Source organism: Pan paniscus, chromosome 3 (assembly GCF_029289425.2).
Source record: "Pan paniscus chromosome 3, NHGRI_mPanPan1-v2.0_pri, whole genome shotgun sequence".
Classification (NCBI taxonomy): domain Eukaryota; kingdom Metazoa; phylum Chordata; class Mammalia; order Primates; family Hominidae; genus Pan; species Pan paniscus.
In genome coordinates, this window is record NC_073252.2 from 73,060,121 (window position 1) to 73,071,739 (window position 11,619).

The 11,619-nt window shown below is 43.5% G+C and overlaps 1 pseudogene; it reads right to left on the bottom strand.

Annotated features, from left to right (window-relative positions):
* Positions 1-8,914: 8,914 nt before the first annotated feature.
* Positions 8,915-9,470, bottom strand: LOC106634694 (large ribosomal subunit protein uL22-like; annotated as a pseudogene).
* Positions 9,471-11,619: the final 2,149 nt, after the last annotated feature.

An 11,619-nucleotide genomic window follows, 5' to 3' on the forward strand; every position in this document is an offset into this window, starting at 1 on the left:
GTACCAGCTACTCAGAAGGCTGAGGCAGGAGAATCGCTTGAACTTGGGAGGCGGAGGTTGTAGTGAGCCGAGATTGCGCCACTGCATTCCAGCCTGGCAACAGAGTGATAATCTGTCTCAAAAAAACAAAACAAAAATGACAAAAAGAAAAACAACCCAACAAAAAATTGTTACATGGGAATAAATAATTAGGAAAAGAAATGCAAAAAGATGATCAGTTTTACCTGTAATTAAAGAAATGAAATGAAAAGAAACAAAATATATTTTGTCCATTACACTGGCAAAAGTAAAAGTTTTTAATTGGATAATATCCAGGGTTGATGAAGGTTTGAAAATTTTATGTTTATTTTTTAGAGGGAAATCTAACAGCATGTACTAAAATTTTAAATATTTATGTCCTTTGCTCCAACATGTCCACTTCTTTTTTTTAATTTTATTTTATTATTATACTTTAAGTTCTAGGGTACATGAGCACAACTTGCAGGTTTGTTACATGTGTATATATGTTCCATGTTGGGTGCGCTGCACCCATTAACTCATCATTTACATTAGGTATATCTCCTAATGCTATCCCTCTCCCCTCCCCCGATGCCACAACAGGCCCCGGTGTGTGATGTTCCCCTTCCTATGTCCAAGTGTTCTCATTGTTCAATTCCCACCTATGAGTGAGAACATGCATTGTTTGATTTTCTGTCCTTGCGATAGTTTGCTGAGAATGATGGTTTCCACCTTCATCCATGTCCCTACAAAGGACATGAACTCATCCTTTTTTATGGCTGCATAGTATTCCATGGTGTATATGTGCCACATTTTCTTAATCCAGTCTATCATTAATGGGCATTTGGGTTGGCTCCAAGTCTTTGCTATTGTGAATAGTGCTGCAATAAACATACGTGTGCATGTGTCTTTATAACAGCATGATTTACAATCCTTCGGGTATATACTCAGTAATGGGATGGCTGGGTCAAATGGTATTTCTAGTTCTAGATCCTTGAGGAATTGCCACACTGTCTTCCACAACGATTGAACTCGTTTACAGTCCCACCAACAGTGTAAAAGTGTTCTTATTTCTCCACATCCTCTCCACCACCTGTTGTTTCCTGACTTTTTTTTTTTTTTTTTTTTTTGAGACGGAGTCTCGCTCTGTCGCCCAGGCTGGAGTGCAGTGGTGCGATCTCGGCTCACTGCAAGCTCCGCCTCCCGGGTTCACGCCATTCTCCTGCCTCAGCCTCCTGAGTAGCTGGGACTACAGGCGCCCGCTACCACGCCCGGCTAATTTTTTTTGTATTTTTAGTAGAGACGGGGTTTCACCGTGTTAGCCAGGATGGTCTCGACCTCCTGACCTCGTGATCCGCCCGCCTCGGCCTCCCAAAGTGCTGGGATTACAGGCGTGAGCCACAGCGCCCGGCCTGTTTCCTGACTTTTTAATGATCGCCATTCTAACTGGTGTGAGATGGTATCTCACTGTGGTTTTGATTTGCATTTCTCTGATGGCCAGTGATGATGAGCATTTTTCATGTGTCTGTTGGCTGCATAAATGTCTTCTTTTGAGAAGTGTCCATATCCTTCACCCACTTTTTGATGGGGTTGTTTGTTTTTTTCTTGTAAATTTGTTTAAGTTCTTTGCAGATTCTGGATATTAGCCCTTTGTCAGATGGGTAGATTGCAAAAATTTTCTCCCATTCTGTAGGTTGCCTGTTCACTCTGATGGTAGTTTCTTTTGCTGTGCAGAAGCTCTTTAGTTTAATTAGATCCCATTTGTCAATTTTGGCTTTTTTGCCATTGCTTTTGGTGTTTTAGACATGAAGTCCTTGCCCATGCCTATGTCCTGAATGGTATTGCCTAGGTTTTCTTCTAGGGTTTTTATGGTTTTAGGTCTAACGTTTAAGTCTTTAATCCATCTTGAAATTAATTTTTGTATAAGGTGTAAGGAAGGGATCCAGTTTCAGCTTTCTACATATGGCTAGCCAGTTTTCCCAGCACCATTTATTAAATAGGGAATCCTTTCCCCATTTCTTGTTTTTGTCAGGTTTGTCAAAGATCAGATGGTTGTAGATGTATGGTATTATTTCTGAGGGCTCTGTTCTGTTCCATTGGTCTATATCTCTGTTTTGGTACCAGTACCATGCTGTTTTGGTTACTGTAGCCTTGTAGTATAGTTTGAAGTCAGGTAGCGAGATGCCTCCAGCTTTGTTCTTTTGGCTTAGGATTGTCTTGGCAATTCAGGCTCTTTTTTGGTTCCATATGAACTTTAAAGTAGTTTTTTCCAATTCTGTGAAGAAAGTCATTGGTAGCTTGATGGGGATAGCATTGAATCTATAAATTACCTTGGGCATTATGGCCATTTTCACGGTATTGATTCTTCCTATCCATGAGCATGGAATGTTCTTCCATTTGTTTGTTTGTGTCCTCTTTTATTTCATTAAGCAGTGGTTTGTAGTTCTCCTTGAAGAAGTCCTTCATATCCCTTGTCAGCTGGATTCCTAGGTATTTTATTCTCTTTGAAGCAATTGTGAATGGGAGTTCACTCATGATTTGGCTCTCTGTTTGTCTGTTATTGGTGTATAGGAATGCTTGTGATTTTTCCACATTCATCTTGTATCCTGAGACTTTGCTGAAGTTGCTTATCAGCTTAAGGAGATTTTGGGCTGAGACGATGGGGCTTTCTAAATATACAATCCTGTCATCTGCAAACAGGGACAATTTGACTTCCTCTTTTCCTAATTGAATACCCTTTATTTCTTTCTCTTGCCTGATTGCCCTGGCCAGAACTTCCAACACTATGTTGAATAGGAGTGGTGAGAGAGGGCATCCTTGTCTAGTGTCAGTTTTTGAAGGGAATGCTTCCAGTTTTTGCGTATTCAGTATGATATTGGCTGTGGGTTTGTCATAAATAGCTCTTACTATTTTGAGATACATTCCATCAATGCCTAGTTTATTGAGAGTTTTTAGCATGAAGGGCTGCTGAATTTTGTCGCAGGCCTTTTCTGCATCTATTGAGCTAATCATGTGGTTTTTGTCTTTGGTTCTGTTTATGTCATGGATTATGTTTATTGATTTGTGTATGTTGAACCAGCTTTGCATCCCAGGGATGAAGCCCACTTGATCATGGTGGATAAGCTTTTTGATGTGCTGCTGGATTCAGTTTGCCAGTATTTTAATGAGGATTTTTGCATTGATGTTCATCAGGGATATTGGTCTAAAATTCTCTTTTTTTGTTGTGTCTCTGCCAGTCTTTGGTATCAGGATGATGGTGGCCTCATAAAATGAGTTAGGGAGGATTCCCTCTTTTTCTATTGATTGGAATAGTTTCAGAAGGAATGGTACCAGCTCCTCCTTGTACCTCTGGTAGAATTCGGCTGAGAATCCATCTGGTCCTGGACTTTTTTTGGTTGGTAGGCTATTAATTATTGCCTCAATTTCAGAGTCTGTTATAGGTCTATTCAGGGATTCAACTTCTTCCTGGTTTAGTCTTGGGAGGGTGTATATGTCCAGGAATTTATCCATTTCTTCCAGATTTTCTAGTTTATTTGCATAGAGGTGTTTATAGTATTCTCTGATGGTAGTTTGTATTTTTGTGGATCGGTGGTGATATCCCCTTTATCATTTTTTATTGTGTCTATTTGATTCTTCTCTCTTTTCTTCTTTATTAGTCTTGCTAGCAGTCTATCAATTTTGTTGATCTTTTCAAAAAGCCAGCTCCTGGATTCATTGATTTTTTGAAGGGATTTTTGTGTCTCTGTCTCCTTCAGTTCTGCTCCGATCTTAGTTATTTCTTGCCTTCTGCTAGCTTTTGAATGTGTTTGCTCTTGCTTCTCTAGTTCTTTTAATTGTGATGTTAGGGTATCAGTTTTAGATCTTTCCTGCTTTCTCTTGTGGGCAGTTAGTGCTATAAATTTCCCTCTACACACTGCTTTAACTGTGTCCCAGAGATTCTTGTATGTTGTGTCTTTGTTCTCACTGGTTTCAAAGAATATCTTTATTTCTGCCTTCATTTTGTTATTTACCCAGTAGTCATTCAGGAACAGGTTGTTCAGTTTCCATGTAGTTGAGAGGTTTTGAGTGAGTTTCTTAATCCTGAGTTCTAGTTTGATTGCACTGTGGTCTGAGAGACAGTTTGTTATAATTTCTGTTCTTTTACATTTGCTGAGGAGTGCTTTACTTCCAACTATGTGGTCAATTTTGGAATAAGTGTGATGTGGTGCTGAGAAGAATGTATATTCTGTTGATTTGGAGTGGAGAGTTCTGTAGATGTCTATTAGGTCTGCTTGGTGCAGAGCTGAGTTCAATTCCTGGATATCCTTGTTAACTTTCTGTCTCATTGATCTGTCTAATGTTGACAGTGGGGTGTTAAATCTCCCATTGTTATTGTGTGGGAGTCTAAGTCTCTTCGTAGGTCTCTAAGGACTTGCTTTATGAATCTGAGTGCTCCTGTATTGGGTGCATATATATTTAGGATAGTTGGCTCTTCTTGTTGAATTGATCCCTTTACCATTATGTAATGGCCTTCTTTATCTCTTCTGATCTTTGCTGGATTAAAGTCTGTTTTATCAGAGACTAGGATTGCAACCCCTGCTTTTTTTTTTGCTTTCCTTTTGCTTGGTAGATCTTCCTCCATCCCTTTATTTTGAGCCTATGTGTGTCTCTGCATATGAGATGGGTCTTCTGAATACAGCACACTGATGGGTCTTGACTCTTTATCCAATTTGCCAGTCTGTGTCTTTTAATTGGAGCATTTAGCCCATTTACATTTAAGGTTAATATTGTTATGTGTGAATTTGATCCTGTCATTATGATGTTAGCTGGTTATTTTGCTCATTAGTTGATGCAGTTTCTTCATAGTGTTGATGGGCTTTACAATTAGGCATGTTTTTGCAGTGGCTAGTACCAGTTGTTCCTTTCCATGTTTAGTGCTTCATTCAGGAACTCTTCTAAGGCAGGCCTGGTGGTGACAAAATCTCTCAGCATTTGCTTGTCTGTAAAGGATTTTTATTTCTCCTTCATTTATGAAGCTTAGTTTGGCTGGATATGAAATTCTGGGTTGAAAATTCTTTTCTTTAAGAATGTTGAATATTGGCCCCCACTCTCTTCTGGCTTGTAGAGTTTCTGCCGAGAGATCTGCTGATAGTCTGATGGGCTTCCCTTTGTGGGTAACCCAACCTTTCTCTCTGGCTGCCCTTAACATTTTTTCCTTCATTTCAACCTTGGTGAATCTGACAATTGTGTGTCTTGGAGTTGCTCTTCTCAAGGAGTATCTTTGTGGCATTCTCTGTATTTCCTGAATTTGAATGTTGGCCTGCCTTGCTAGGTTGGGGAAGTTCTCCTGGATAATATCCTGCAGAGTGTTTTCCAACTTGGTTCCATTCTCCCCGTCACTTTCAGGTACACCAGTCAGACATAGATTTGGTCTTTTCACATAGTCTCATATTTCTTGGAAGCTTTGTTCATTTCTTTTTACTCTTTTTTCTCTAAACTTCTCTTCTCACTTCATTTCATTCATTTGATATTCAATCATTGATACCCTTTCTTCCAGTTGATTGAATCGGCTACTGAAGCTTGCGCATGCATCATGAAGTTCTCGTGCCATGGTTTTCAGCTCCATCAGGTCATTTAAGGACTTCTCTATGCTGGTTTTTCTAGTTAGCCATTCGTCTAATCTTTTTTCAAGGTTTTTAGCTTCTTTGCGATGGGTTCGAACATCCTCCTTTAGCTCGGAGAAGTTTGATCATCTGAAGCCTTCTTCTGTCAACTCATCAAAGTCATTCTCCATCCAGCTTTGTTCTGTTGCTGGTGAGGAGCTGTGTTCCTTTGGAGGAGAAGAGGCACTCTGATTTTTAGTATTTTCAGCTTTTCTGCTCTGGTTTCTCCCCATCTTTGCGGTTTTATCTACTTTGGGTCTTTGATGATGGTGATGGACAGATGGGGTTTGGGTGTGGATGTCCTTTCTGTTTGTTAGTTTTCCTCCTAACAGTGAGGACCCTCAGCTGCAGGTCTGCTGGAGTTTGCTGGAGGTCCACTCCAGACCCTGTTTGCCTGGGTATCACCAGGGGAGGCTGCAGAACAGCAAATATTGCAGAACAGCAAAGGTTGCTGCCTGATCATTCCTCTGGAAGCTTTTTCTCAGAGGGGCACCCAGCCGTGTGAGGTGTCAGTTGGCCCCTACTGGGAGGTGCCTCCCAGTTAGGCTACTTGGGGGTCAGGGACCCACTTGAGGAGGCAGTCTGTCCATTCTCAGATCTCAGATTCCGTGCTGGGAGAACCACTACTCTCTTCAAAGCTGTCAGACAGGGACATTTAAGTCTGCAGAAGTTTCTGCTGCCTTTTGTTCAGCTATGCCCTGCCCCCAGAGGTGGAGTCTACAGAGGCAGAAAGGCCTCCTTGAGCTCCACCCAGTTCGAGCTTCCCAGCCGCTTTGTTTACCTACTCAAGCCTCAGCAATGGCAGGCACCCCTCCCCCAGCCTCGCTGCCACCTTGCAGTTCAATCTCAGACTGCTGTGCTAGCAATGAGCGAGGGTCTGTGGGCGTGGGACCTTCTGAGCCAGGCACGGGATATAATCTTCTGGTGTGCTGTTTGCTAAGACCCTTGGAAAAGTGCAATATTAGGGTGGGAGTGACCCAATTTTCCAGGTGCTATCTGTCTCAGCTTCCGTTGGCTAGGAAAGGGAATTCCCTGATCCCTTGTGCTTCCCGAATGAGGCAATGCCTCACCCTGCTTTGGCTCATGCTCAGTGGGCTGCACCCACTGTCCTGCACCCACTGTCTGACAAGCCCCAGTGAGATGAACCTGGTACCTCAGTTGGAAATGCAGAAATCACCCGTCTTCTGTGTCATTCACGCTGGGAGCTGTAGACTGGAGCTGTTCCTATTCGGCCATCTTGGAACCTTCCCTCCCATCATGTCCACTTCTATAGAAACACTTTTGTAAATTGATAGCAATATGCACAATCTATATTCTTTACAGTACTGTTTGTACTAGTGAAAAACATTAAAAATAAACCAATGTCCTTCAATATAGGAATGGTTAAATAAACTACCTCCATATTTTCACAGGATCCTTGGGGTGTCACCTTGTCAGCTGGAAACCTCTGTGGTTGGTGGCACCTTTGCTTAAGTTTTGCTGAGGCCCACTGGGCTTGTTCCACTCACTTGGCCCGGAAGGCTGCCTTTGGCTTGTGCTACCAGCCTGGATCCCATGCCTGCCAAGGGTGAGCCAGGTGCAGAGAACCAAGGGGTGTGTGAGCAAGCACAGGGTCTGGCCATGTGCACAGCCAGGCATGCTAGCTGTGGCAGGGAAGGCAGCTCCAGGCATTGGCACAGGCACTGGCTCTGTGCCAGGCTGTGGCTGGACCAGGCATACCAAAAGTAGTTTCCACTGCAGGCGCCAGAGAACATGGTGGTCTCAGAAGCTTGGAGACACCAGGAACCACAAAACCCCAAAGAGGGTGTCACAGCCCTGGCTCAGGGAGCCCCTAAGTCTGGGCTCCCTGAAGGACCACACATCTTCTCTTCTGCTCGTTGCCTGCAACGTGGGCGAGGCAGGCGGGTGTGTTTCAGGCCTGTTTGTGTTATAGCTCTTTCAGTTCTGCCATTTGGTGGGTCCTGAGTTCTTGTCCCACATCCAGGAAGAATGAGGTAAATGGACAACTGGAGGATGAGTAAGATGAAGAGGTGCTTTATTGAGTGGCAATACAGCTCTCAGGAGACCCAAAGTGGGTAACTCTTTCCTGCAGGCAGGTCCCCCATTGTCTCTGCAGCCCTCAGTAGAGAGAAGACCGAGAATGGTTAGCTCCTCTTTACAGGCAGGTTGTCCAGTTGTCTCTGTGAGTCTGACTGAGTTCTGGGTTTTTATGGTCTTCAGAAGGGAGGAAGTATGTGCTGATTGGTCCATGGGTGGTCCTGGGTGGGCCAGGAAAAAAACACCGTAAGTTTTCACTTGGGTCCGTGGAACTGGCAGCCCAGCCCCTAGGCTTCTGGCCATCCCTGCCTTGAAGGTGGGGTTTCAATGGGGACCCACCCTTTTCTGCCCAGGAGCCTGTCTGCCTCCTGCTGTTGCTCATGGCACTCAGGCTGTTCATGCCAAGGGGTGCCTGCAGGCCTGAGCTGAGCCACCTTCAGCCCTCACCTTGGCCTCCCTCCCATGCTCTTTGGTGCCCAAAGTCCAGAGGGGACTAGGGTGGCAGAGGGCTGGTGCGTTAGCACTGCCCCAAGCATACACGCACGCAGTTGGATCTCGACTGCATGTAGGCTTGGCCACAACTTTGCTCCAGAATTGGAGTGGGTCCCAGGAGCAGGGAGAGGCCAGGCAGTGGGAGCAGGCACTTCTGAGTCTGGGGGGCAGGGGGGCTTCCCAGGCCCCCAAGAGCACAGGGACGTCCTGGTCCACAGCCACAGCTGGGCGGCTGCATTTGTGCCTGGGAGTGTGGGTCTCCCGCCCCACCAGCTCAAAAGGGGGTGGGGCTCCTGCCTGTTCCCAGCTCCCATCACCTCTGCGGAGTGAACAGCCCCAGCCACGTCTCCCCAGCTGCAGCCAGTGTCTTTGCAGCAGCGGCTCCAGATGGGCTGCTGCTGTCATCAATATGTGGAATGAAATTTCATGCAACCTCTGAAAAGAAAGGTTTAAATCTATAAACATTGCCATGAAAATAACAACTTAAAGGTGGTATATATAATATTCTTCTGTTGTTGTTTGGTTTGTGGTTAAAAAAGAAAATAAAATAATAATATAATGGGCTAGTAAATGTATAAAAATAAAAGTGGGGAGGTAGGGGGAGAGGAGAAATACACACCAAACAGTTGTAGTGAGGATCTTGAGTGGCGTGGATGAAATTATGGAGAATTTCCCATTTCTGTAGTGTTCATATTATTATTATTATTATTATTAGTCCTTTTAATTGCATTTATTTTAATGCTGAATTTACTCCTGTGCCATAAGTTTTTGTTTCTTCAGTTTCTTCTGGGATATCTTTTTCTTCTGGGTAGCCTCCTTTTCTGGTCTAGGAACAACCTGTTCATTTTCAGTAAGGATCTTCTCTGTGTGGCAGGGGCAGCTCATGTATGGGTTAATCCAACCATGAGCTCTGTAGGTCCAGGGGCGCATCTTAGGTGCTTTGTTTACTCGGTTATACTCAATGACCAGAGAATCTACATCTAAACCCTTGAGTTCAGCATTACTCTCTGCATTTTTAAGCATGTGCAACAAAAATTCAGCACTCTTTGGGGGCCACTGACCTTGTGTCCAGCCCCACTGCTTGGCCTGGACACACCTGCTAACTCCACCATTGTAACATCAGAATGGTACGCACTGTTTCTGTAAAGTGATATCTTTCAGATACTTCGTGGCTTTTCATATATGCATACCCTTGATGACCTGGGTAGTTTCACGAGTGTTCTTAAGGTGAACACGAAGACTGGAACCTCTTGATTTGCATGATTTTGTGGGGTTCTCCAGGTCACATGAATAGCGAACCATTTTCACAGATTATCTCAGGCCACTTAGGGAAAGAGAGCGTGTTAAAATTATTACAAACTGTAAAACTTCGTAATAATAAGAGCCAATATTTTATTGAGGGCTTGCTACCAAACACTATCCTCTGTTCTTGGCATGCATTACTGCCTTTAGTTATCTTAGTTGTCCTTTGAAGCAAGTTCTGCTATTTTCTGTGAGGAATATGAGGCATAGGTGAGGTTGAGTGTCAGACAGCAAGACAGTAAGTGGTGGAGTTAAAATTCAAACCCAGATCCTGATTCAATAGCCACTATATTCTGGGGGTTCACACACACACGCACACATTCTCACACACACAGAGTGCAGTTAAAATCTTTACAAGGGCAATTACAAACAATAAAAATGCCAACAATATAATATTATCTGAAAAAGTGACCCACAAAATGTGTGTGCACTGTGATTTGTGATTGTTCCATACATAATACGCATCTGCAAAAGGACTATAATCATCTGCATGATGGCAATCTTTTTTTTATTTGTCAAATTGCAAAAGTAGGCACCAACCATGAGCCGAGAGTTGAGCTCATTCATACACAGTTCAGATGGCCAGGCTGGATCAGCTTTCCTCCTTCCTACACCACCACCCTGGGCTCATCATGCCACAGCATCATTGTCAGTGTCACTGTTAGCCTCCCCAAACAGTACTACATATTTTTCAGGGAATCGAGGATCAGAGAAGTAAAGTGTCTTGGACAAGGGGGCACAGTGAGTAAGGAGCCAAGCATAGATTTAACCCAAAGATTTTCCAGGTTTGGCTCCAGTTTTTCTAACTCCTATTACAGTTGCTGTTTCATTTCGTCATATTTCTTCCTCCTCTAAGGACAGGAGGCTATTCTCTCATGTTCTTCTCTGAGTTTCTCTCCCTCCCCCAACTCCTCCTCCCTCTGCACCACTCCTTTCTCTCTCCTAACCTGGCTCCACTGCTTCATTGCCCTGCACATGCCCACATTGGCCACCCTGGCTCACAATCCACATAATTTAGTATGCACCTGAACTTCACTCTGCTTACATTCCAACTCATGTATTCAAGTCAACCCCTGCATCACATGGGTGTTAGTCAATGAATTCTGGTAACACTTGGGCCTATTTTCCATCCCAATCTATACTAAAATATATCTATTACAATGTTTCTTGTTATTACCACAGAAAATTCTATTTATCTATGGTACAAATTTCCACAGATTTTTAACAATAGCTTTGTTGGAATCCACTCATAAAAAATTAAAGGGAGGTGGCCAGGCATGGGGACTCACCCCTGTAATCCTAGCACTTTGGGAGGCCGAGGTGGGTGGATCACCTGAGGTCAAGAGTTCAAGACCAGCCTGGCCAACATGGTAAAACATGGTAAAACCCGGTCTCTACTAAAAACACAAAAATCAGCCAGGTGTGGTGGATGTCTGTGATCCCAACTACTCAGGAGGCTGAGGCAGGAGAATTGCTTGAACCCAGGAGGTGGAGGTTGCAGTCAGCCAAGATTGCGCCACTGCACTCCAGCCTGGGTGACAGAGAGAGACTCCATCTAAAAAAAAAAGAAAGAAAAAAGAAAAATTAAAGGGATGAGATCATCAGAATGGAATTTTTAATTGTTGAGGGAGAACTAGAAGAGAATAAAATCTCCAAGCATTATTAAACGCAGAGTTGCAGATACTCTACTTCAAAGGATTTTGGACAAACTGCCAGGAGGTCAAACATTTCCAGCTTCAGTAGAAACATAATTTAGCTAATTTCCTAGAAAAGAAAGCACATAGCTAATCCAAATCTGCTAATTAATCTAATAGAACACACTGGCTCTTGATGGCATTTTCCCTTTTGGGAGAGGAAAAAATAACCCTGCTTATAAATTAATGTTTTCTTAAACAGACAGACTGAAATTTACTGCAGCTCTTCAGGGATTTTCAGCTTCAATAAACCAGTGGGAAAGTTCTCCCTTGCTTGCATACATATACTCTGTTGCCCCATTGGCAGAGGCCTCCCTCCCTTACTTTCCCTTCTTCCTCTCTTCCTTCTCCTTTCCTTCTTCCCTTCCTCCTTTCCTTCATTCCTACAACAAATACTTATTGAACACCTACTGCATGCCACACACTGTTATGTCCTAGTGTACAGCAGTGAACAA